The sequence below is a fragment of the Pogoniulus pusillus genome, chromosome 6 (genome assembly GCF_015220805.1).
Source record: "Pogoniulus pusillus isolate bPogPus1 chromosome 6, bPogPus1.pri, whole genome shotgun sequence".
NCBI classification, from domain to species: Eukaryota; Metazoa; Chordata; class Aves; order Piciformes; family Lybiidae; genus Pogoniulus; species Pogoniulus pusillus.
The window spans coordinates 35,735,841-35,761,130 of record NC_087269.1 but is presented as its reverse complement, the minus strand read 5'-3'; the positions used below and the strand labels follow the sequence as shown (position 1 = coordinate 35,761,130).

The 25,290-nt window shown below is 41.2% G+C and overlaps 1 long non-coding RNA gene across 1 annotated transcript in view; it reads right to left on the bottom strand.

The window, feature by feature from the left end:
* LOC135176281 (uncharacterized) overlaps window positions 1-25,290 on the bottom strand; it is a 278,618-nt gene that overhangs the window by 86,733 nt on the left and 166,595 nt on the right. The window contains exon 3 of the long non-coding RNA XR_010302593.1: window positions 14,553-14,641. This is a non-coding gene — a long non-coding RNA (uncharacterized LOC135176281). The remainder of the gene's footprint in view (window positions 1-14,552; window positions 14,642-25,290) is intronic.

The following is a 25,290-nucleotide window of genomic DNA, read 5'->3' as shown; positions in this document are numbered from 1 at the left end:
TCAGTTTAAGCCTTCTGGAAGGTACCCATATTTGTATATGCTACAACTCACTCCTGTTTGATTAAACAAAACAGTTTTCAAAGGGTAGATCTATTTTGAGCCTGGAAGCAGCAGAATTAGTGGCTGATGATTTACCAGAATCAAAACATCACAGGTAACATCCTGTGGATAACAAACAGAGATGGAAAAGTCAAGTAGCTCTATTGATCTGTGTGAGATCTCACTGCCAGCAGAATACTGCAGTCACCTGACAGTGAATTCTTAAAAACATTGCATAGATACTGCTTCAGTTCCTATCAGATGCTTCAACTACACAGCCCAAAGCTAGCCCTCACAACATATACTATCATCCAAAAATGACAATGGTTGTCAAACTCTGCATTAATCTGTCCAAGAACTTGGTGGGAAGCTGTTACTAGGACTTAGAATGGTAATTAGAATTTGGTACTAAGTCTGTTTTTGTATCACTATCTAATGATAATCAGCATAAAACACCTCAATATGGAACATGGGGAAGCAAGGGGGTCCATCTGCTTCTGGTTTTGCATTAATTACCTGAATTGTTAAACTGTTTACTCTCAGTGTTATTAGAATTACTATAATTATTCTCAGCATTAGAATTATTCTATTTCATTCTAGGATGACAGAACACATATTGGTCACTTCAAAAAGAAATAGTAGAGTTGAGTACTGAAGAATTCTTACTTGCAGAACAGTACTGACTGAGCACAAATCTGGAATAAAACCTTTGGGTGCAGACACAGGCTACTGGAAAATACAGCCAGCCCAGCTGAGCCAAGAGTGGTCCACTGCGTAGTCCCTCCATAGAGAACACAAAAGCCATTTCCCTGGCAGTGACCTGCAGCTGTGTTTTCCTTGGCTGATGCTGTCCCACCAGAGCACAGAGCTACCCAGAGGCACAGGCGTGCTACTTGTAATGCTGCTCTGTGAACAAGGAAGAGCCACTGCTGAGAATTTACACCATGCACTACTATGGTGCTTTTTCTGTGTATCTCACACTGCTGTTTAGGATGCATGAAATGTAGGTGCTTTTTTCCCCCTCTCTCCAGCAGCTGGAGAAGGTCAAGAAAGCCCAACTCATCTTGTGCTGTTCATATTTGCTGGCAATAAAACTGTGTTACTTGCTTTCTGGTGGTTTCATTTCCTATGTGCTCAACTCCATAAACATAGCAATGCTCATCAGCTTTCACATTAGTTAAGTCCAAATATAAATGCTTGTGGAAGGTTCTCAAAATGTAGTCCAAATCAATATGCTTTCTGTTTCATGTCTGTCCTGTTGAGACGCTAAAGCCTTTTCAGAATGATGACAGTGATGTTCTCTCTTTTTTAATGCCTATTGAGAGTACAGCAGCTAATACATGTAAACAAAACTAAATATATATCCACCCTTATTATAGAAGGATTTGGAGTTTGAGTGTAAACAAAAACAACTATATTCCCTCAACAAATACATGGTTAATTCCTAGCAAGGCCTATCTCCCAACACCAACTCCCAGAGCACTGAGGAAGAAACTGTGTAAGGCTGAAAGATAGGAAACCAACAGATTCCTCCTTGGATCTTTTCTTAACATCAAAAGGGGAAACGAGAAGCTCACTGGGTTGTGTTTATCCCAACCCTTTTAGAAAAATGGAAGGAGATTAAAAATGCACAAGTTTACATCCTGGGAGGAGTAGAGGGAATCACATTTTATCAGGTAAGAAGTGCAAGAAATATGTTTGGCATTTTGACTGATGATTCTTCATGGAAGAACTGAAATTCAGCCCTTAGTCACAGCCTACAGTGTACTAAGTCTTCTAATGCAGGAAAACCTCATTTGAATCTCCATATAGTCAAGTTAGTTACTTTAGGGTAAATATTTTTAATGCATTTAAGCACGCTCTGCTCAAGCACACTAACATTCTCCAGAGCACTCCAAGACCTCTGCTACAACTCCTAGGACTTGTATTTCCAAAAGTAACAGATGTGCCCAACAGATCTCAGTTGGCCTGGTATTTCACATTACATAAATATCACTTAAAAATATACTGCACTTAAAATATAATTAATGTTTATGCTTGCACAGTGTACTCATACTTAGAAATACACAGCACATCAACCAAACAATAAAGTTACACTGAAACAGAGCCAAGTGCCTTGAGGAAAAAAGTCAAGTTTAAATGAGATCTACTGACTAGAAATCATTCTTTTTATAAATATGTTCCTCAATAGCATATTTTACTTGATGTTCCTGAAATAGAAGTTAAGTGCTAATTTAATTAACAAAAGTCAAAGCCAGTAGAGCACGGTCTACTGAAATGTCCATGTTATGTTCCTATAGACAAACCAAGTGCCCATCCCCACTGGATCCTATTGTTTCTTCTAAAGACTACAAAAGTAAAATAAAGCACAAATTCTATCTGTTCACATTGGCATTTCTTTGGAATCTGAAGAGCAGAAGGCAAGAACTACAGGTAAATCAATGCCTATGTGATGCTATCTTTGAAAACAGCTTTTAAACCAATATGTAGACATGATCCTCTGAGCAACCCAACACTGATGACTCAAGTGCAGCCTTATAGATGGCTTGCAGCCATGATCAGGTTCTACAGCAGAGGGCCATGCACACACCCATTCACAACATGATAGCAAAACCCATCTTTCTGCATCCTTTCCCAGTTAAATCAACCTGTGGAATAGCATTCAAAGTGAAAAACAAACTCCTAAAAAAACACAAAAGGCCATAAAGCTTGAAACTTGCATCCCCATGTGCAACAGCCCCTCCTAATGTCTCCCTTCAGCAACAGAACTCACTCTCACATACTGGGGATGGGCTGTGGAGGGCCTGTGGGCCTGAACAGAGGCTTATGCATGCCTATGCATGCCTGGACATGTTTTTTCTGCCAAGACCCCTGATTGTAAACAGGTGGTGTAGCAAACACACACCCAGCCCATGTATTCCTGGGGTCTGCCCATGTGATCCCCATATTTGGGAGAGTCCAGGCAAACAGCTCCTACCTATTAAGATAAGGTTTGGCTTACTGCCAACCTGATTGGTCACTGTGGATGGCCAAAGGGCCATTAATCTTGGCCCACAGTCTATAAAGAGGGGTGCAAAGGTACACCATGTGTTCAGATTCGGCTTGGTTCAGATCTGTTCAGATTCAGATTCAGCCCAGCTCTGACCCTGCCTGCAGCGCAGCTCAGCTCTCTGACCCACCTGCAAGGATCAGCTATCGTTCTGACCTGCACCCGAAGCGCTTAGCTGCTCATACCCACATGCTCAGATGCCCATTTGCATTGCTTCGATGCTCACTGAGGCACAAACCTCGTGCTCTGATTCAATTTGCAGTTAACCTGTCTGCGTACTTTAGATGTAGAAGCTCATTCAAGCCTGCACCCATTTATACGTAAGGAGCCGATAGAACCTCCTAGAGCCAGCTGTGCATACCGGGCAGCTATCTTGATTTATCTACGGAGCTCAGACTCCCAGCTTCTTGCCTGGTGAAAGCCATAGCTAAGAGAACCAGGACAGCAGACCCCTGAATTGTCTGCACCCACACACACAGCCTGCTAGCTGTGCAGAGGACCATGCCAGAAACTGCATGGACATTCTCCTCCTGTTCCTGGAATTCTGCCAGCTGATCGTCCCTGGACGCAGTATCCAGCAGCATTGAGGCAGAGACTGTCCCTCGCCAGGAGAACAAAAGGTTAGAGAAACCTGTTTACCCCAGAGACTGGGAAGATTTATTTCCCCCCAAGCTGGGAGGATTCACCTATTTTCCCTCTCAAGCCAGGAAGATTCCAGCCCCACAGGGTCCACGGGCAAAGATCCCCTGAAGTCCGGACACTGGGCACAGGCTGACACACAACCCCGGGAGGGCGATTAATAATTGAGAGCAACACTTACAAGTAAAGCTTTAATTCTTTTGTAATATAAGTTACCTCTGCCTTAGAGCAGATAGAGTATCAGCCCTCTGCTGGGCTAATAGCAGTAAGCTCCCAAGCAGCATTAAGCCAAAGGGAAATCTCTCTGTGAATAGTTTATAATTGAAATAGTTTTGCCAGTTATTGACTAAATCCCTGTATATATTATATTTCTAAATTGTTTTCATAAACTTGCACAAAAAAACTAAACAGTGGTTGGGGGTGGGAAGAGTTTGTAAATATTAATTTTAATAAATTATATTTTTATATAAAATTAATATCGCCTCAAATTAATTTCTCACCTCTGCCAAATGGGTGTAGGCATAGAGAACCCCCTCCACAACAGAGATGTGATGGTTTAGTGCAAAGGCTAACCTGCCTGCTCCCCCAAATCAGGGTTGAGATAAAGGGATAAGAGTTTAAGATAACATGAGCTATCGTAATCACAATGCATAATTACCTTAGCTAATAATCTATGTAATCTAATGATACAATGAGGGGGAAACAGCATAAAACAGAAAGCCAAACCCAGCACTACCTGACTCCCACACACCTCACCACCATCCCTGTGGAAAAGAGACCCCACCCAAGAAGCCAGAACCCAGAAGCAGCAACCATAACAAGAAGCCCTCCCATGTTGCAATCTGAACTTCAAGCCCCAGAACTCTTTGATCCAGCTAGCACTTTCATTTTTGAGCTGACATGACTGCATGATATGAATAACAGCAGCAAGGTCAACTCAATCCATGACAGCAGGTCCTACATTTCATTGACACAAACTGAAAATGTTCTACCTACCAATGGATGCCTGTAGAGGGCTTCCACCCAAGATCCTCACTCCTGAATTCACACAGGTTCCACTTATTATCCTGTTTCCCCATGTTTAACAGTCCAAATAAATTTACCAGCTATCTGGTGATACAGAAGCTACAAGACAGTAGATCTTCATTCATACAGAAGTTCCCATTGCTTTTAAGTGCAGTGGACTTTGCTGCTGAAAAGCTCTAGTTACTCTAAGCATAAATCAAGTTGTGCTACAGATCACCTTCTGAAAGAACTGAGTTACATTCCTATCCTCCTTAAAAAAAGAAGCTAGGAATATTCTATCTTCCTTGTCTCCTTCAAGGTAGCAGTCACTAACATTTTCAGATAAATAAATGTTACAACCATCATACAAAGTTTTAATTATAAGAGAAAATCCATCATTCTGGTCTGTCAATATTCATAAAGCCAAAATACAGTTCACAATGTATATCTTCCAGCCTAGTTGTGCAGATTGGTAAACCCAACTTAATTTCCTTCAGGTGCATTATTTAAGTTCTAGTAAAATTGTTATAGGTGCTTGAAGGTTAAACTAATAGAATTATAATTTACAGTTTTTAGCACATACCACCACCTGATTGCTGCAGGAATTTGATAAGGCTCTTATCTTTCAAACCAGCCATGCCACGGGATGTGCAAATCACAAGCTATTATACTTTGGTTTCCCTTTCTTCCAGGATACAGGCCAGAGTGCCTGTGTTCAATATGGATGAAGAAGGCAGTTCAAGATGTCACAATCATTTTAAATTCCAGCCACGCCTGATGCAATGCATGAAGTATGTTTTGGGGCTTTTGTACTTTTCCTAACACATCACATCCTACCATAGACAAACTGCCTACTTCTGGGACCAGAAAGATAGAGGGTGCATAAGAATAAAGCCATCTACACACTTCTGCCACCTCTCCCGAAGGTGGGCTGTTGTAACTCACAGATGAAGCATCCTAAACCAGAACAGCTACTTCATGTCATATTACAAATCTGTTTGATTCCTTTACCCTGCTCAAACATGCCAACTACTCCTCTTAGTTGACTCCACTTCTTTGTAACAAAGTAGTTACTGGCTAAAATGAGTTTATCTTCAATAGCATTTAGTACAGTCACTATTTTGCAAGAGCATAATGGACTAGAAACCATTTCCTCAAGTCTCAGTGCAGTAGTCTTAATTCGTTTCTATTGGAGAATAAAGAAAACATCATGACTGGAATATTTTGCATTCTCTCTGTAGTGAGACATATGACTAAACATGCAGAGCAACTGTAACATACTTAGTTCACTTTTTCCTGTTTTGAAAGTGTATCTGCTGTTGTAAATCCTAAACAGGAAACAGAACTATATTAGTAGAGAATGAATTGAATTTGCCACCATAATGAAGTATTGGGCATAAAGGTATAGATACTGAAATGGCAATCATAGGACCTGATACTCTGAACTACCTTTTGTGACCTCAGTACAGAAAACCATTTCCCTTTAGTCATCTATGGGAATCACATTTACCTCAGTAGCCACCTGCACCCAAAATGTTAATAGTCCCCAACACACAAATTCTTCTTTCGTTTCTCCATGTGCACAAGAAACACTCCCATACACCTTAGAAAGCATCCCTCATGTCTACATGCATACACTGCATCCCGAAAAGTCTAACTGCAGACAGCAACTATATAAGAGTCACTTGAGCCACTGAAGACAAGAAACAAGCAAATACAAGCATTTCACTTAAAAGCAAGTGTGCACATAAAGTTTCTAATCAGGTTTTCGGTGTTGTCCTTAAAAGTATTTGTGCTTTCCATGAGTAATAGTTCTTCATTATTAATACAAACCCCAGACAAATGAGATGATACTGCCTGTGTTGTACAAAACCGCTTTAGTACTGTGCCTCTCTTCCTGCACCTGAAATCTTTTATTATCAGAACACCTATCCCTTCATTCTTAGTCTGAATTCCACCCTTCCTCACCAATCTTTTTCAATGAAGTCCTCCCTTTTTTTTACCCTTGTTTTAAGGACATGAAGCTGACAAATCAAATCCACAATTTCCAGAGTCTTGGACAAATGACAAGATGATGAAATGAGCACACACCTGAAGACAGGATACAGTACACAAACTCCTTATCAGCCATCAAAGCAGCAAAACAGCTTCAATGCAGCCTCGTGCCAAAACTACCAATCCCTGTTTTGCCAGGTGGGTTAGCTCAAGTGCAGTAGTACAATGACAGTATTATATTGCTCTCCACTCTGCAGCTAGCCCCATGTTTGCCAGCTTGTATGTCTCTGTCCAGTGCTCCAGTAAAAGTACACATACTGTTGGTTAAATTTCACAGCTCACGATGAATGTTGACTTGTCAAAGCATCTGGAAGTCAAGTAGTCATGTGGTTGAGACACAGCAGTAGGAAAAAAAATAGTAACTTTTTAATCAGATCTATCACTAATGCTGCAGAATATTTCCTCCCATAACTCACCATCATCTCTTTTCGTACCACCGCCCTGTCACTGAAGCTGCTCTTACAGAAGTACTTTATCATGCTTTGCTTTAGAGTTTTTTCTCCAAGAAAAATGTCAGTGTAATGGAGCATTCCATCAGGAGGCCCACAGCACATAGCCAGGCCTCTGAAAGGCACTGTGATGACAGATAAAAGTAATTATAGGGTAACATTTGCCATACTACAATTTAAAGCTGTGTCAGCACTTTCCCTCCTTTAAGAGGTTTATAACTCTATGAGAGCCTCTGGCCTGAAACTTGATAAATACAGCCACTGAGAAATAATCTGAAACATGGAGTCAATGAGATGCCTTGAATTGAAAAGCAGCAATGCCAAAAGTAGTCTTGGAATGAGAGCAAATGGAAGAGTAGACACCAGTTGCAAAAGGATCTGATGGAAGCAAATAAATGTAAAAATGAAATCACTTGTGTATTTTGAAGAACTGCTAGTGGACAAACTTTTTAGAAGATGTACTCCAAGTTTCTTGGACAAATGAAAAAGAGAACTGATCATATGCTCCGAAATTCAGTAACTGCCGAGTAAAAGCTCTACCAAAGCAACAAACTGCCTCACTTCCCCAGGGCAGGTTTGCTATTGCATGCTACTGTACTTCCACCATGTGACTATTTTAGGTGAACAACTGTAATTGCACAGTTCTTATTTTTCCATGTAAAAAAATGTATCTAAGCCCTGAAATTGCAACTCACTTCATGGCCCATGCTCAAAGTGTGTCTATACAGCTGAGAACAAGCTATGTGAATACTAATCCAAATGTCTCTGTCCTTGTACACAATGCTAGCCCAAAGCCAGCTCTGGTCTAGAAGTGCTGCAGACATCTCAATTAGGTGATGCACCTGAGCCAGTACTTCAGAGAAAACAGTAAGATAGGTCATAGTTTCCTGCAATTGCCACAGCCTAATGATGATCCAGTTCGCTCAAGGCAGTTTGATTTCAAATCCACAAATACTGGAGTATTTCTGCTTTGGCTGCATTTTCTTATTATATACAACTGTGGTGGAGGGGCAGCAGCCCCAAAACTGAGGCTTCTCTATGCCTCTACATGCCTGGACATGTTTTTCTGCCAGGACCCATGGCAGTAAACAGGTTGTGTAACACACACACACCCAGTCTGTGTACCCCTGGGGTCCACCCAGGTAATCCCCTAATTGGGAGGGTCCAGGCAAACAGCTACTGCCTATTAAGGTAAGGTTTGGGCTTACTGCCAGCCTGATTGGTCACTTTAGATGGCCAAATGAGCCACGAATCTAGGCTCAGAGTCTATAAAGAGGAGTGCAAAGGTGCACCACGTGTTCAGAGTGTTCAGAGGTTCAAGCTCAGCTTGCATACTTATGAGGCTCAGCCCTCTTGCATTGATCTCAAGGCGCAGTTAAGCTGTCTGCGTACCCTTTGAGAAGCAGAGCACATGCACGCCTGCATTTCATACATATATGGGGAGCTGAGAGCCCCCTGCCTAAGCCTAGAGCAGCCGTACACACTGGCTTGCTATCCTGCATTTATCTATGGAGCTCAAGTCTCCCTGCAGCCCGGCAGACCCTGCTTGCCCGCTGCCTGTAAGCCTGGAGAATCCAGGCTCAGCAGACCTTCCAGATTATCTGTGAAACCTACAAACACAGCCTGCTAGCTGTGAGATGACTGTGCTAGAAGCTGCACGGACAAATCCTCCTCCTGCATTTGGAAACCCTGCCAGCTGATAATCCCTGGACACATGGCATCCAGAAGAAGCAGCAGCACCGAGGCAGAGACCACTTCACACCAGGAGAGAAGGTCAGAGAAATCCTGTTTACCCCAGAGACTGGGAACACTTATCATTCTCCTGCAAGCCGGGACAGATTCCAGCCTCACCAAGCCCCGAACACTGGCCACACGCTGTGACAGAATCCCAAGAGGGTGATTAATAATTAATACTTAAGAGCAACACATTTAAGCAAGCTTTAATTCCTTTGTAAAATAAGTTACCTCTGTCTTAAGAGCAGACACAGTTTCAGCCCTTGCTGGGCAGACAGTATAGTTGTTAAGAGGCATTAAGCCTAAGGGAATCTTTCTCTCTGTCTATAGTTGTTGATAATTTGATATTTCCATTTAATAATCCAATCCCTGTAAATATATCCCAACTGTTTTCATAACCTTGCACAAATAACTTGATTACATAGTGGTTGGGGGGGGTACAAATTTGTAAATATTTTATAAAAAATTAATACCGCCTCAAATTAATTTCTCACCTCCCCCTAACAGAAGAGGAATAAGAGAAATCCCCTCCACGACAACAACTCATAAACAAGCCCAGAGAGCTCAATTTAAATACACTGAACCAGAGCTCTACCCGATCTACAGCTCATTTGGCAAAGCAGTTTAACCAGTAAGAATGTGCTGGCATGTCCCAGTTCCCCTCAAAGAAAGGGAATTTCTGATGGCTGGCACAGGTCAGGATAGTGCTGGGGTGGCAGGAAGTCTTCTTGAGTTGTAAAAGCTCTCAGCCATAGCATCACAGATCACAGCTGATCACAACTTGCAAAGCTGTCACAATAGGCTGTACTGCATTTTTTAAGTCCTCCAAACCTTCTGTTTTACCGTTAAGCCTCTATGAATTCTACAGCATCCTATGGAGCAGGACAGAAAACAGGAGCCATGAGAGTCTCCTGGCTCACATGGCTGCAATTCTTGTATTGTGCCTTTTACAAGAACAGCATAAAATGTCATCAGTTGTGTTTTCAATTAAAATAAGAGAGGAATTTTATGTAGTCATCAAATACAGTCTTTGACTGTGATCTGCCCTCATTAAGTACAAAACAAACCATCTCCTTTCCAGAAGAGTCTCTCATACTCTGGGAAAAATATTCACTCAAGTTACACCATTGCAGGACTTTAAAAATTAGAGAGCATGACCATGTTCAGCATTTTTTCTTAGAAGTCATCACAAAGAGCAGGAACAGCACCTCCTACCAACCTACTCCACAAAACAAAATGAAAAATCACATTCTGATAAATCCCATTACCACTCCATCACCACATAGCCTAGAAGAAGGAGTGATCTGTCTATTCTTTGGCAGTCACTGTAAAAATGCAACCTGGCATCAGTTTTGTACCTAAAAAATATGTCAGTGGGTAAAACTTCTCCTTCGGTGGAAATCTGCAGGATAGAGACAGAGCAGATAAATGCTTATTGTTCATTTTGCAGTGAGCTTTTGGGGAGTGGTCACCTCAGTTTAGATCTGAGGTGACCATTCCAGGCGTGCAGGAAGAGGAAAGAATAAACACACCACTCACCACAAATTTGCAAAGTAGAAAAATCTAAGCATGGCAAACATGGACACTGGCAGAACAGAGTAGGCAGTCTAAGAGAAATTTCACAGGATGTTGAATGTCTCACTTCTGTTAACACCCACATGTTGACAGAATTGATTCACCAAGAGCAGTTGGGAAAAGCACAGGGTAGCACACAAATTAAATTATATTAGACTTCAGACACTAAGATTGTGGAGCAGAAACCACAATGGCAACAGTCCCAGTGAGAATCCTGTAAGAAAGAGAGACTCATCTGGTTCTGTGAATTTGTGGAGGATGAAAACAAAAGAACACAGGAATGTTACTAAGAACATTTCAGAGAGCTTTTTGATGTGGTAGCTGAAAAAGGGAGCACAAACAAACCTATTTTGGCCACTGTCATTTGCAATCACAGAGTAAAAGGAGGATAAATGAAAGTGAGAAAAGAGAAGATTGGGTTTTTATGAGGAAATGTGGACAGAATTGTTTTTATTATCATGTCCACACTCCATAGATGGTCTGTGGAGAAGGTGATTGTATTAGCTCATTAATAATATTAAGGAGAATTATCTTGTAAAGTAAGGTGACAGCAAGTATACATGTGTAAAGTGGGGAAAAGATAGAGCAAAATTCTCTTAGACGGGAAACAAGGATGATGTGCAAAGCTAAAATAATTGTTAAAAGGAGACTGTAATAAATAAACCAAAATGATAGAAAACTTATTTTATATTAAATTATTCAACAGTAGTAAGAATCAAGTTACTCTTCAATTCCCTTCTTTCCACTTCCTCTCTAGGATACTCCACAAGTGGCAGTAATGAGACTGAAGGATGGAGAAGTCAATAGTCACAAAAGGGTCTGGCATTTAACTCTTACAGGGTCAAAGCAGACTGCACTCAGCTAGTACTAAGAGAAGATCCAATTAAAGTTCACAGAGCTATTGATCTTAGCCCTGCTCCAGTGAACCCTCTTTCTGTTTCTAGCTCATAAACAAGATGACACAGAAAAGAACTATTGATTTTCATATGATAGCTTTTGGAGACATTTTCTTAGAATCATAAAATTGCATCAAGTGTTCAAAATACAAATAGACTTAATGTGGTCATGTCTGGCAGACAGAACAACATATTTGCTAAGTGGTTTAGATGAGGTGAGGTAAACCAGGTAGATAGGTTCAACTCAACACAAACTCAGGCTTCCCAGATGGAAACCAAAACACATCATCCGGTATCCACTTGCCTTCTCGTTACACGACAGAGAAATAGTTTTTTACTCCAAATTAAGCATATGTAGATCAAAACACTTCGAGCTGACACTTCTTAAAATCATAAGTGAGCTTGAAACTCACTGAGCACATGCACAGGCCCTACAGAGAAATACTCGCCACAGACTGGAGGCTTTGTCCTCTGCAGTGTTTCCTCACCTTTTTGACTGAAAACAGGCCCCAATTGCTATGCTTTTAAGTAGAAATTGATCATTAAATAGCCAAGCTGAAGTCTAATATTTGAGTCAAAAAAGGAGTTAAAGCACAAGCACCAGAGAAAACAGAAATGACATGCTGCCTCTGCTAAAAAAAAACCAACTGATTATATCTGCTCTTCTGGAGCAAGTTAAAGCACAGCCCATTGCCTTGGCATCTCCTCCCAATAGTTTCAGACCACAATGGTGATACTAAAAATTGTATTTATCACTATTAGAAGAGGTAGAAATATTGTCCCCCTACCTCCTTATTACCCTTCTAGCAGTTTCTGTCAGTTTTAGTTATAATGACACACTGGCTTGCTCGCCCTTTTTAATGGATCACTAGAGTAATGAAGCATACCTGTATGGGATAAAGCAGCATTCACCAGTGAAAACGAAAGGGCTGAGGTTGTTCAGACCGCAGGCATTAAAACTGCTACTTTTCCTACTGTCCTCTCAGCTGAGTAACTCACTGCACAAAGTGGGCAGTCAAAAAGCAGTAATTGTGTAAAAAATGATGGCTTTCCTATCTGCTTACAACTCGATGCAAAACTGATCATGTCTAGAACTAAAGTAAGCCAACCTGTATGCAAGCACTTCTAAAATGAGACACATGGTAAATTTAAGGATTATGTGCCTTTCTCTGGATTACATTTGGAATAAGGGACAACACGCTGGCAACACTATGGGTAGGTAATAGATCAAACAGAAACAAAAGCACCTTGCAGGGAATATAGGTAATGTCTTCCTTCAAGAATAAAAAGTAGAGAAATATTCTTTTATTTGTGAATTGCTTTGTTATTGTAAAAAGCAAAGAAAAACCACGAGTAATGACAGAACACTCTGACAGAATGATTTTGTGATCTCCTGTTTTCAATTAAAGACCACTTTGAAACACTCATTTGCATCAGGGATTTGTTTAAAGCAGAGCAGATTCATAAATGGTTTCTTTTCAAGACAGAAAATAAATTGTGGGCTGTTTCCGTTCCTCTTTAACAGACATCTGACTCCATATTACTTAAACAACTATAAAATTTGCCTACCAAAAAGGAAAAAAAAAATAAAAGGAACCCTACATCTGCTTTCTCCTGTCCCCAGGATTTCCTAGAAGGCAGCACGCAGTCTCTCTGTTTACTATCACCTAAACTGAGTTAGAAGGGATGTCCTTACTCTTTGATTTTTTATTTAGCCTTTAAGATTTATCAGCATGGAGAGCCCAAATTTTCTCAGGCACTATGCCCTTGTACTTTCTTACTGTTAGGAAGCTCTAAATCCATAGCTTGAATATTTCTTTCTAAAATCTGCTTTTTTAGCTTTTTGTTCTAACCACTAAATATCAGTGGAGAACCTATTTTGGACATGCTCTCCTCACCCAACCACTTTACCACATTCTGTCCTGATTTCTCTGGCCAGTCATACTCTCAAGCCACCTCTTCTACCACTCTATAGACATGCCAGTTGGGTCACACAGCAAAACATTTTCTGGTCTTCAGCTAAAGCTGAATCTAGTTGTAGTTATTTCATGAGTACTTCCAGGTTGCCATTGCTCCTTTTAGAGACTTGCATGGGATGTCAAAACCTTTATGAAAGTTATTGCCCCTGCCTCTTGTGTAACAAAGCCCTACTTTTCTGCTTAAAAGGAAGTCAGATGAGTTTATCAGGAACAAATTGTGTCAGTGTGGGCTATTCCTTATGTTATGGTTTAGAGCTAGTACTTTAGCCTATTTCCAAAATGCAAACAAGAATAAGAATTTTCAAGAAACTCTGAGTAGAAGGTAAAGTTAGGGATTGGGCACAGAGTAATAATAACTGTTAGGTTTATACCATCCCATTCATTTGGTGAATAGCTTATACTCTGTAGCTCAAACTTGCTTTGCTCTTTTCCTTCTTATGCTTGCTTGCATGGCTCCTTTATCTTTCTTCTGACCTTCTGCTGGCTCAACTGACTCATATTGTGCCTCTGAAGTACTGAGAAGGGAAAGGGGGAGAGGCCACTAGCAGGCTGCCCAGGGTGGGGAAAGCTAAATTATTGTACAAGGAGGTCCTCTGATTGTTGTTGAGCTGTAAATAGACATATTCATTGCATTTTATTTTAGTCCACTTTAGTAAATACAACTTTCATTTTGCTTCCAAGTTCTAAGTTTGCTTGGTAATTTACTCCGGGGGGTAAATTTTCCAGTTTGTTGGGGTGCAAATCCAAACCACAACACCTTATCTCCTATCTTTTCAGTGCTGACAAAGAGATTAACTCTTTCAAGATAAGCAGCTAAGTGACATTCTAGCTGTTTTCCTCCTTTTGAAAGAATGATGTTCTGCTTGCTTTTCCCTGCACCACACCTGACCATCTCACTGTTTCAAAAACAACTGCTAAAAGTCTGAATCAACAGTGAGGAGCAAACCCAGTAACTCCAAAAATTATTTTGTTCCAACACTAGTAAGCCACAACTTAAGTTCCTTGCATTCATTTATATGATGCCTATGTATACCACTCAACACAAGAGCAGTAAGATAATGCAAGACCTGTGCATTGACAAAACAGTTTAATGACATCAACTAAGATGGAAACCAGTAACCATAGATCTTACCTTCACAAGTTTCTGCTTATAAAAGTAGTTTAACTGTAATCGGAAGGGCAGGTCTCAGCACATGATCAACATAGGATAGCTGCATTTCCCTGCAAGAAGGAAAAATTCTTAAGCCAAACAAAAAATTAGAAGTCATTAAATCTCACTTCAGGCCAAACAGTTCAAGTCAATATTAATACTGCAAACCAGGGCCATCTGTCAGAGCCCCAACTGGAAAACAGAATATTGCAAACAATCGAAATTTACTATTCTTTCTCCTAAATGATCACAGTTCAGGTCATGATAAAGGACAAAAGGAAAAGAAGTTATGAGGATAAGGTGAAAGTACAAAAACTGTATTTCAAGTGTCTGACAAAGGCCTGACTCTACAGAACATCAGGTGCTGCTAAGAAGCAGAAAATGTATAATAGCAGCTATTAAATTCTTTCAGTTGAAAAGTACACACTGTTTACACAGACGTCCTGTAATTTCACATGGCAGCTTTCACGCTCTATTTTGATGCAGTCTATACTTCCTTCAGACTCGTAACTTTGAAGCATAATTAAGTTTTTTAAAAGTCCTAGCATGCACTCAACAGCAAACTTTCCAACAGAAGAATAATATACTCATTAATCATCTCATCAATTTAGTTTTTCCTGGTTTCTCTTATAATCATCAATGCATGTGTAACAATTGCATCTTATGAGACCAACAGGAGGTTTTTTCAGCTTTTTTTCAGAACAGAAAAGGTAGCTTGACTTAACACAAATGAAGGTAAAATCTCAGCCCAGTAATTCAGTGAGAAATCTTTAATCCATTTCAGAGTGACAACTAAAGTTTTATAATGAAACTACACACTAGAGCTGTGATTGATCAAATGTGGACTAAACCTTGCATAAGTAGGAAATCTAAGTTCCCTGAAGATAGGTGAAGACTGAATGCTGTGTGAAGTCAACTGCATTTTAACTCAATTTGGTTTTTTTTCTTTCAGTCACCAAGGAATGTGCTACAGGGTTGAGACTATGGTGACTTTAAACATTCACCATTGCTTTATTCAAGATACAAGGAAAAAACAAAACAAAACTAAAACCATAAAATCTTGAGGCAACATTCACAGGTGGCCTTTGGGAGGCAGTTAGCTTCTGGACTGAAACAGAGCATGATGTCTGAACCTCTCCAATTCACCTTGCTTCTGCTTGAGTCATCAGGATTTTAGGTGCCTGAAGTCTGCATGTTCACAGCAACACTGAGAAACTCTCAGGGATTCAGAGCCCACTTCCCTTTGAAGATCAAACCCAAGGCTGCAGGTCCTGTGTCCTTCCTCTTTAGTAGTGCTGGGACATTTTTCAGTGTGAAGGTTTCCTCTGCAGATTAGGGGGCAGCACAGAGAGTCATTAAATTTTCTATCGTCCTGTTTTCATTGTAACAGTCATTAGAGCTTACATACAGCTGCCATGTGAGCCTCAGGACTGTCACATGTGATAGATGACTCATTTTCAGATGGTGTAGTACTACTGAAGAAGGTAGCCATTTCTGTGCTTGTTGTTCTTAATCAGTTTTTTACCTATGTTCACATTTTGAACTCATTGCTTTTACATCTGAAGGTGTTTTTTCTTCCCTGGCACAATTTGTACCCAAACGGGAAAGAATCACAGCACAGACTGCAAGGATTTGTCTCCAGAGACAGGAAAAGGATCTTGCTTTTATATTTCTCTAACAAAATATTTCATATAGAATGCAAGACTTCATTCTGTTTTTCAAATACAGACTTCTTCAACCATTCCCCCTTAAAGCTACTATCTGCTACATTCAGAAAAAGAGCAGTTATTAAAAACTACACATGCAGTAGGATTCAGTAAAGACTGAGAATAAGGTACATATCTGGTTTTAAGAATCACAACTACAGCCTCATCTAGTAGAAGCTGGCACAATTCAGCTAGCACTCAAGCTACTCGACATTTCAGCCCAAATGTAACAGCATAAAGCAAATACAGAAAATAACAACATTAGTGATGCTCAGATATTGCCAAAGCTTATCCTTTCTGCTTCCTTAGATACACATCTCACCTTCTCCAGGCACTCTCTAAAGATAAGCATAAAAATATGTCACCTTGCTCATTCCAACTATGCAGTTTGAGAAAGAAAAAATTAGAAAGGCATGCAGCACAACTTGCATAAAGCCTCTTATATTTTACTGCATGATCCACACTCGTCAGATGTGAAAGACCAGTGCCACCATCTGGCGCCTTCTAAGTCTTGGATCTTTTCTTACTACTCAGAAAGGAATTCATACTTTGCTGAATTCAGTAGGTAGAAGGGGAGAGGAATATAAGCAGTCCTGACAAAATAGAGCAGAAGGCTTAAAAACCTCTCCAATGCAGCTGTTGCAAAAGGAGTCGAATACATTAGAATAAGCAAGACAAATATTGGAAACTGAGAGGGATAAAGAAAACCTCTAAGTCTTAGAAAAAACACAGACCATGACTCAAATCATATCTGTAAACTCAGCCTTCACAGATTTCGAATATTTCACAAATATTTTTCTAAGTGAGTCTCACAAGGAGGCTGGCAATTATCCAAGCAAAGCATAAACTATTTCTACAAGCTTCACACAGAGAAAAAACAAACCAAAACAAAAACCAAACAATCACCATTATTTTTTTTTAATTATTACTATAAAAAACCTAGGTCAGTTTCTGGTACAACTAAATATAAGAATTATTCCTGAGAATAAGATAAGCATCTTGATTTTGAAAATAATTTGCATGTCTTTCAATTGATTTCACATTGTATTTGGGGATGTTTGAGAACCTTCTGGAACAATCCTGTCTGTATCATTCGTGAGGTCAGGGAAAACAGCAACATCATTCATTAGTATTTCTTCCCTCACTTCAAGTAGATTCTTAAAATGGGAGCTACTTCATTTCTGTGATTTTATGGGGGTCAGGTCAGTGTTCTTAATCACATTGGCAGTGAGAACGCATCACAGCCCTGTTCATGGTGCAGAACAGCACTGGCAGAAAATGCTCCCTATGCCACTCTACCAAGGAGCTCTGCTGACACCCAAAAGCATCCGTGGGTAAGACGCAGTTTGTGGCAAACAGAAAACTAAGAAGCAAAAGTGAGAGCAAAGTGGTCAGGACCACAGACCTGCCCTGTGTGCAGAGAAGTCAAGATTGGGTCTGAGTGAGAAGTGCCTGAAAGCAAGTGGTGCAGGGAGGGTCTGTGTGACTCAGGCCTGGCCTCTGCTTGAGGCACTTATTGAAGTGCTACTCTGGCTCATACCATGTGAACACAACAAAAACCTGGCAATAAAAGCAAAGGCAAACAGTTGAGCTCTCCACGACACAGTGTGTGCTGCATGGCTCAGAGCAGCTCTGAGCAGTCCCTGTCTCTGGCTCTGGCACAGCACAGTCATGCTACTGCAGCACACACAGCCTCACAAATGCTAGCCTAGGGCTGTGCCAAGGCATTTCAGGCTACTTTCACTCTGTTCCCAGCCTTACTGGCTCCACTACCCATAGCAGAGCAGCCCCCATGGCACACTCCCTGAAATTACACAGATAGGTCCCAATCCCCCATGTCCACCTCCAAAATACCCTCTCCTCTTTTGCCCTCAGTGGCTCAACCTACCAAAATGGCTGCAAAGGCTACAGCATGCATCTGAGGTTTTGCTCAATTAACAGGAAAACAGTCTTAATTATACACAAGTGGTTAATGAAGTTGTGAACTTGAATATTAGACCCTACTGTTGTAGAAATTGAGGCAAAACTGAGAAGATGCACATGTACAGACAGATCTATTTGATGCTGGTTAGAATTAACCTTCAGGCACCTTAACATACAAAGCACAGACACAGTCACTTTTCCATCTTCTCCTGAAGTGGTAACTGTTCAAGTTGCAGCCTTCAGAGCCTTCAGCATTAAATAAATCTCTTCCTATATTAAAAAGTCCTCCAGCTTCCACTGATATACACAACAGTTTGTTTGCAAAGCCATCAACCCATAGGACCTCCTTACACTTGTGGATTTTGTCATTCCAACTCTACTCTTAAATTCCTTCCCAGAGGCAGCCTGAAGAAATGTCACAAAGCAATAAGGATGAATTAAGGTGGACCCAGGCCAACCTCGTGACATTCAACAAGGCCAAGTGTAAGATCCTGCACCTCGGTCGGCACAATCCCAAGCATAAATCCAGGCTGGGTGGCAAATGGCTGGAGAGCAGCCCTGAGGAAAAGGACCTGAGGGTCTGGGTTGATGAAAAGCTCAACATGAGCCAGCAGTGTGCACATGCAGCCCAGACAGCAACCATGTGCTGGGCTCCATCAAGAGAAGCCATCAGGGCAAGAGAGGTGATTCTCCCCTTGTGCTCTGCTCTCATCAGACCCCACCTGGAGTACTGTGTGCATTTCTGGAGCCTGCAACACAAGAAGGGCATTGAACTATTGGAGTGAGTCCAGAGGAGAGCCATGAAGATAATCAGATGGCTGAAGCACCTCTGCTATGAGGACAGGCCACAAGACTTCACTAAGACCTTGTAGTGGCTTTCCAGTATCTGAAGGGGACCTACAAGAAGGCTGGGGAGGGACTATTGACAAGGTCTTATAATGACAGGACAAGGGGTAATGGGTTTAAACTTAAAGAGGGGAGATTTAAACTGTATGTTAGGAAGAAGTTCTTTCCAGTGAGGGTGGTGGAACATTGGAACAGGTTGCCCAGGGAGGCTGTGAATGCTCTCTCCCTAGAGGTGTTCAAGGCCAGGTTGGATGAGGTCTTGAGCAACCTGTTCTAGTGGAAGGTGTCCCTGCCTGTGGCAGGGGGTTGGAACTGGATGATCCTTGATGTCCCTTCCAACCTAAGCCATTCTATAATTCTATGAATTACTGGGTGGATATTGCCAATAGAGCAAAATATTTCCCATTAGTAAACTACTAATTTAGGCACATGTTAGTTTGAAGACTATGATTTGCATAGCAGCCTGCATGCTGTAGCACTTCATCACTCTTTGAAAGTTAACACTCCTGTCCCATGAACATTATAAGAGAAACATCTAAACTTCAACAAGTTTACAGCTAAACAGCACAATTAATCAGCATTCTTATCAGAACAGTTTGATACATCTTTGTCATCTCTGCCTAGAAGTGTCGTTTGATTTCTTTCTGCCACTAGATTCCCATTGGGCCAGCTTCAGTAAGAACGGTTTATGTAAGCAGCTTTCTAAAACAGTGATTGTTATGCAGTCAAATTTGGACAATAATAAATGAAGATTCACATATATCATACTTACTGTAATCGCTACATCTGAGTAATGATCTATAATTTTAAACTAAGGGAATAAAGTATTTATTGACATGCAGATTTGAAAGGTATAAGCATGTAGGATTTATTGATCCAGTAGCAGGAAATGGTAGTCTGAAACATACCTGGTGAAAACATAAACTATTGCTAAAGAAGATGGAAACACTCAGGGTCTACCAAAGTTAGATCTGAAACCTATACAAAAACCTGTGGGTACTTATCCTCCTGAAGCCATGCAGGGCTTTGTCACATACTAGTTGGCAGGAAAGTTTATTCAATAAGGCAGCAGCAGAAGGTGGGTAATTCTAAGTCCCTACTAGACAACATATTTGATTTTTTTTCCCCAAACAAGGAAATACCATCATCTTCTTTTTATACATGAATACATTCAAGGGTTTGCTCATTCAGAGGTGGAGTTAAAAAAGGTTTTTACACTATTTAAGAAAGACTAGTTTTTGCAGTCAAAATATTCACTCACTGCAACAACCTTGCTGTGACTATGGTAGATGCCATCATTGGTGGTTCTCAAGACACAACTGGACAGAGAGGTAGATAATCTCATCCAGGCTCCCTCTCCCATAAAAAGGGTGGAGCAGATGATTGTCAAGGTTTCTTCCAGCTTGGGCTGTGATAACAACTATCATTTCCAGCACAGTGTTCACAGCACTACCCAAGAGCCAGAAGCTTTTACTAAAAGAACCAGCCAATTTCCCCATGGTGTGGCCAAATCTTTCTTGCAGTAACTCCAGTGCATTACATCTTGTTCCCAGACACAGTGAGCAGAGCAGATCATTACCCACTGCCCCACAGGTCTCTCGCTTGCATCTGAAAGCTGATGACATGTCCAAATCTCCCTCTTTAATTTTACCTCTTAAGCCTATGCAAACATAGTCATTTCAAGCCCTCTAAGATCGTATTTCATCTACCTCTGATCAATCTTTGCCTTCTTCCCAGCCACTTCAACCTGGTATGCAACCTGCTGTGAGACTGGAGATTGAACTAGCTGAGATACTTGGGCTGCAGCTGGCAGCATAACAAGCAGAATGGGAGGATGACTCCTGCCTTGCAGAAAAACAAATCTCCTCATACATCCTACCAACATCAGTATTTTTCACAAATTTGTTGGCACAAAATTGCTACTGCCGGCACTGAAGTTCAAGCAAGCAGAGCATAGTAACTCCCAGATACTCTTCCAAAGGGTTATTCTTTATCCCCTATCTTCTATTCTTACACTTTTACTGTTGACTGATGAACCTGCTTTATCAGTAAAACTAATTTTTTTTGGTGGGGAAGAGGGGAGTTTGTTAGTCACCCAGTTCATTTGGAATTATATTCCCTGGAGTTTGGCATTATATGCTAACTTAAATACACTCCCTCTTTCTTTATTCAAGTCATTCACAAGACAAAACCAAAATAAACAAAAAACCCAAAACCAGAACAGCTGAGCAGTACCAAGCCCAGGACAGACTGCTAAGAGAAACTCCAGTCAGTACACTCCTCTTTCACAGACGACACTGACAACTGTTCCCCAAATATCGTTTTCCTGGCACTCAAGCAACACCAGTAGCTGCTCTTACTATCAGAGTCCCCTCACAAAACAATAAATACAGCAGGAAGCCTCTGAATTGTCCTTATGAACAACAGCAGACCTCCTGGAGCTGCCTCTGTTGCTGCCAGTTTAAGTCTGTGCAATAGCCAGTGCTGCAGTTTACCTGCACAAGTGAAAGCAATGCAGCAGCCTGGCAAAAGCACACTGGGTCTCTACCAAGCAGAACACTTTCACAGCCTCAGTAATTGATTGCCTTTGCAACAATCACACACCGCCAGCTTCATTTTCCAGAAAAAAAACATCGGATTGGAGCAGATGGGAGGAGATCAAAACAGATTGCACAGAACAGCCGCAGTCTAATGGTGAACTGGGAATACTGAGCAAATATAAGAAGCCTGCATGCCTCCTGTCTGAATTGCAAACAGAGCTCTTTAATTGCAACTTTGAAGTGCTCTTATAACTGTTCTGACAGCTAATGGCAAACTATCACCTATGAAACAGCTTCACAGGATGAGAGAATACCTCAGCTATGACCAGGGCCACAGATTTGCACAAAGCAGAAGAAGGTGCACAAAGCAAAGAGGTGCAAACACAGAGGACCTCCTTGACTAACAAGTTACTCCAGCAGCCCACAGTTCACTCCTCTCATGGTCATCAACATTGTGCCCCCAGGAAAGTCAGCCCCCATAGGCAGCAACATCATTTCATCCATAACCATCGTTCTCTAAGAGTGGAATGGATTTTCCACTTGGGAGTAGATGATGCAGAAATATGTTCATTTCTATCCTTTCTACTTCATAGTTGTTAGGTGCTAGCTCTACACTCTGCCTTATGTTTTTAAGGAGCGTGGAAATTTTCCATCTTAAAATTTCATTTTTTGCTTAATTACATTGATGGAGTATTGCAGTGAAAATAGCAATGAGTATCCATAAATCATCCTGTATTTTCACTCTAATCTTATTTAGGATTGGGAGGGGGAGCAGGGAACTGCACTTTTTCTTTAGTCAGTTCTTCCTTTACACACCAGGCTAAACATACTGTTTTAATCTCTAATTTTATACAGCTGAAACAACTGAATGACTCTTTGCCACAAAACTGTTTCAGCTGCATCATTTAGACCTGCCTTTTTCTCACAAGGAATGCACTAAGGATCTGTGACTTTATCACTACAAATTATCTATTTCCTAGCAAAAAGAAACAAAAAACTTCCAGAAATCCACAGGAAAAAATGACAACAGTAGGTTATCACTGAATGAGGGAAGCAAAAATAACATTTTTGTCTCTTTGCACAGCTGAAATAAGAGTTATGCTTTCAAATAATCGCTATGTCACATGCCAGGAGATGCATCCAAAAAGTAATGGACAATACAGAAACTGTGTCCTCCATGCTCTTTCCAAGAGGACTGATCTAAACATAAAGCAAAAACAGGTCTGAGAAGAGGACAGTCTCCCCTTGGTCCTTCCCACAGGTTTCTTATGCTTTCTTTAAGATGATGCCTAGATGTCTGATATGTAGCATTTCATCATAAAAAGGAAGCTTCCAGTCATATGTTGTCATTGTTCTATTTCTGTTTCCCTGTGGATGCCTTTCATGGCACTAGGAGTGCCTCTGTCAAGTATGCAGTTGCCTGTCAATAGAAGACCTGAAGCTAACCCAAGCTTACTGAACTGGTTTTCCTCATGCTGGTGCCATTTCTATTCTTAATTCTTTGTCATGCTTCCACTCACTATTAGGACATCATTTGGAAAGGGCAACACTTAGAGAATGCTGGATGTTAGTTCTTAGTCTCAGTGCATACATCAGGGTTTCCTCCTTCTATTCTATTTCAAGAATCATAGAACCAACCAGGTTGGAAAAGACCTCCAAGATCATCCACTCCAACCTAGCACCCAGCCCTAGCCAGTCAACTAGACCATGGCACTAAGTGCCTCATCCAGGCTTTGCTTGAACACCCCCAGAAATGGTGACTCCACCACCTCCCTGGGCAGCCCATTCCAATGGCAAATCACTCCCTCTGGGAAGAACTTCCTCCTAACATCCAGCCTATACCTCCCCTGCCACAACTTCAGACTGTGTCCCCTTGTTCTGCTGCTGGTTGTCTGGGAGAAGAGGCTGACCCCCATCTGGCTACAACCTCCCTTCAGGTAGTTGTAGACAGCAATGAGGTCACCCCTGAGCCTCCTCTTCTCCAGGCTAAACAACCCCAGCTCCCTCAGCCTCTCCTCATAGGCTTTGTGCTCCAGGCCCCTCACCAGCTTTGTCGCCCTTCTCTGGACATGTTCCAGCACCTCAACATCTCTCTTGAACTGAAGAGCCCAGAACTGGACACAGCACTCAAGGTGTGGCCTGACCAGTGTTGAGTACAGAGGAAGAATAACCTCCCTTGTCCTACTGGCCACACTGTTCCTGATGCAGACCAGGATGTCATTGGCTCTCTTGGCCACCTGGGCACACTGCTGGCTCATCTTCAGCCTACTATCTATCAGTACCCCCAGGTCCCTTTCTTCCTGGCTGCTTTCCAGCTACTCTGTCCCCAGCCTGTAGCGCTGCTTGGAGTTGTTGTGGCCAAAGTGCAGAACCCTGCGCTTGGCCTTGTTAAGCCTCATCCTATTGGCCTCTGCCCACCCATCCAGCCTGTCCAGGTCCCTCTGCAGAGCTCTTCTACCCTCCAATTTATTTGGACTTTCTGAATGTATAGAAGACAACTGCCAAGCAAAGAGGCAAATAACCAGATTTCTGACACATTACTTGTATTCTCACAGTGAGCACTGAAAACCTTGACAATTATTACCTATACATTTACCTACCCAAACCTTACAGATGCTGCCACCTTTCACATGATGTAGAGAGAAAGACCTCCCAGATCTCTGCCAGTACTTCCAGGCAAGCTTTAGCACCATCTTCCCTTTCCACCATGAGGCAGATAGGAGCCTAAGATGAATCTGTCCTCTGGGTGTCTTCACAGGATTTCCAGTACCAGGAAACCAGTAGATTTCCTTCAAGGAGCACCTGACTTAAAACTGCCCCAGAGACATCCCTAGCAGTTGAGACGAGAGAAAGGTGGCTGTTTTAGCTGCATGTCCATTCTGGTGGGCATGGTGTGGAGACAGCCAAAGCCACCTCTGCTCTCTAGGCATAAAAGCAGAACAGGCTCCCATAGCAGGACTGCAGCTACAGCAGAGAGCCTGCAGAGGCTGTGCCTGTGTAGCAGAATTGTGAGGCTGTGCACAACAAGTATTACCTGTCCCTCAACTAGTTTTGTCTTTGAAGATGAGAACCTTACCTTCATATAAAAAGGTAAGAGAAAACCTTCAATATGTGTTTGTTTTGTTTCAGGGCATGTTATTTTTAAAAGTACAATGATACTTCAAGCTGAATGTTTGAATTCAAACATCTTCAAAGAGCTAGGCTAACAGCAAATCTTTCATTCTTTTTCATTTAAATTGAACAAAATGGTTTGCTTTGTACATGCTGCTCTCTTCAAAAGACCATTCTTAATCCATTAATAAATAGCAGCCTAAGAGGAATCATACACAAATAATTTTTTTATGCATTAGCCACAACAGCAACCAGCATGGAATTCTTCCCACTGGTATCTTTGCAAAGTGTGAAAATTAATAGCAGAAAAGAAACATACTAATAGAAGGCATAAAGTTTTTTTTCAGTTTGAGTTGATTAAATAGGTTTTGTTGTGCTCCAGGTTAGGTGTTATAATTTATTTTTTTAAACACACTGCAGATGTACAATAAAAACCAAATTGTATTTGTAGCTATTGATTACCTCAAAAGCATAACAAGGCTATCAAAATGGTAACATAAGGGAAGAAACTTGTTATCATTGCATAATATGTCCAGTTTTGGTGACTGTGGCAGATCTGAAATAGATGATTTTGGGTATCACAGAATCATAGAA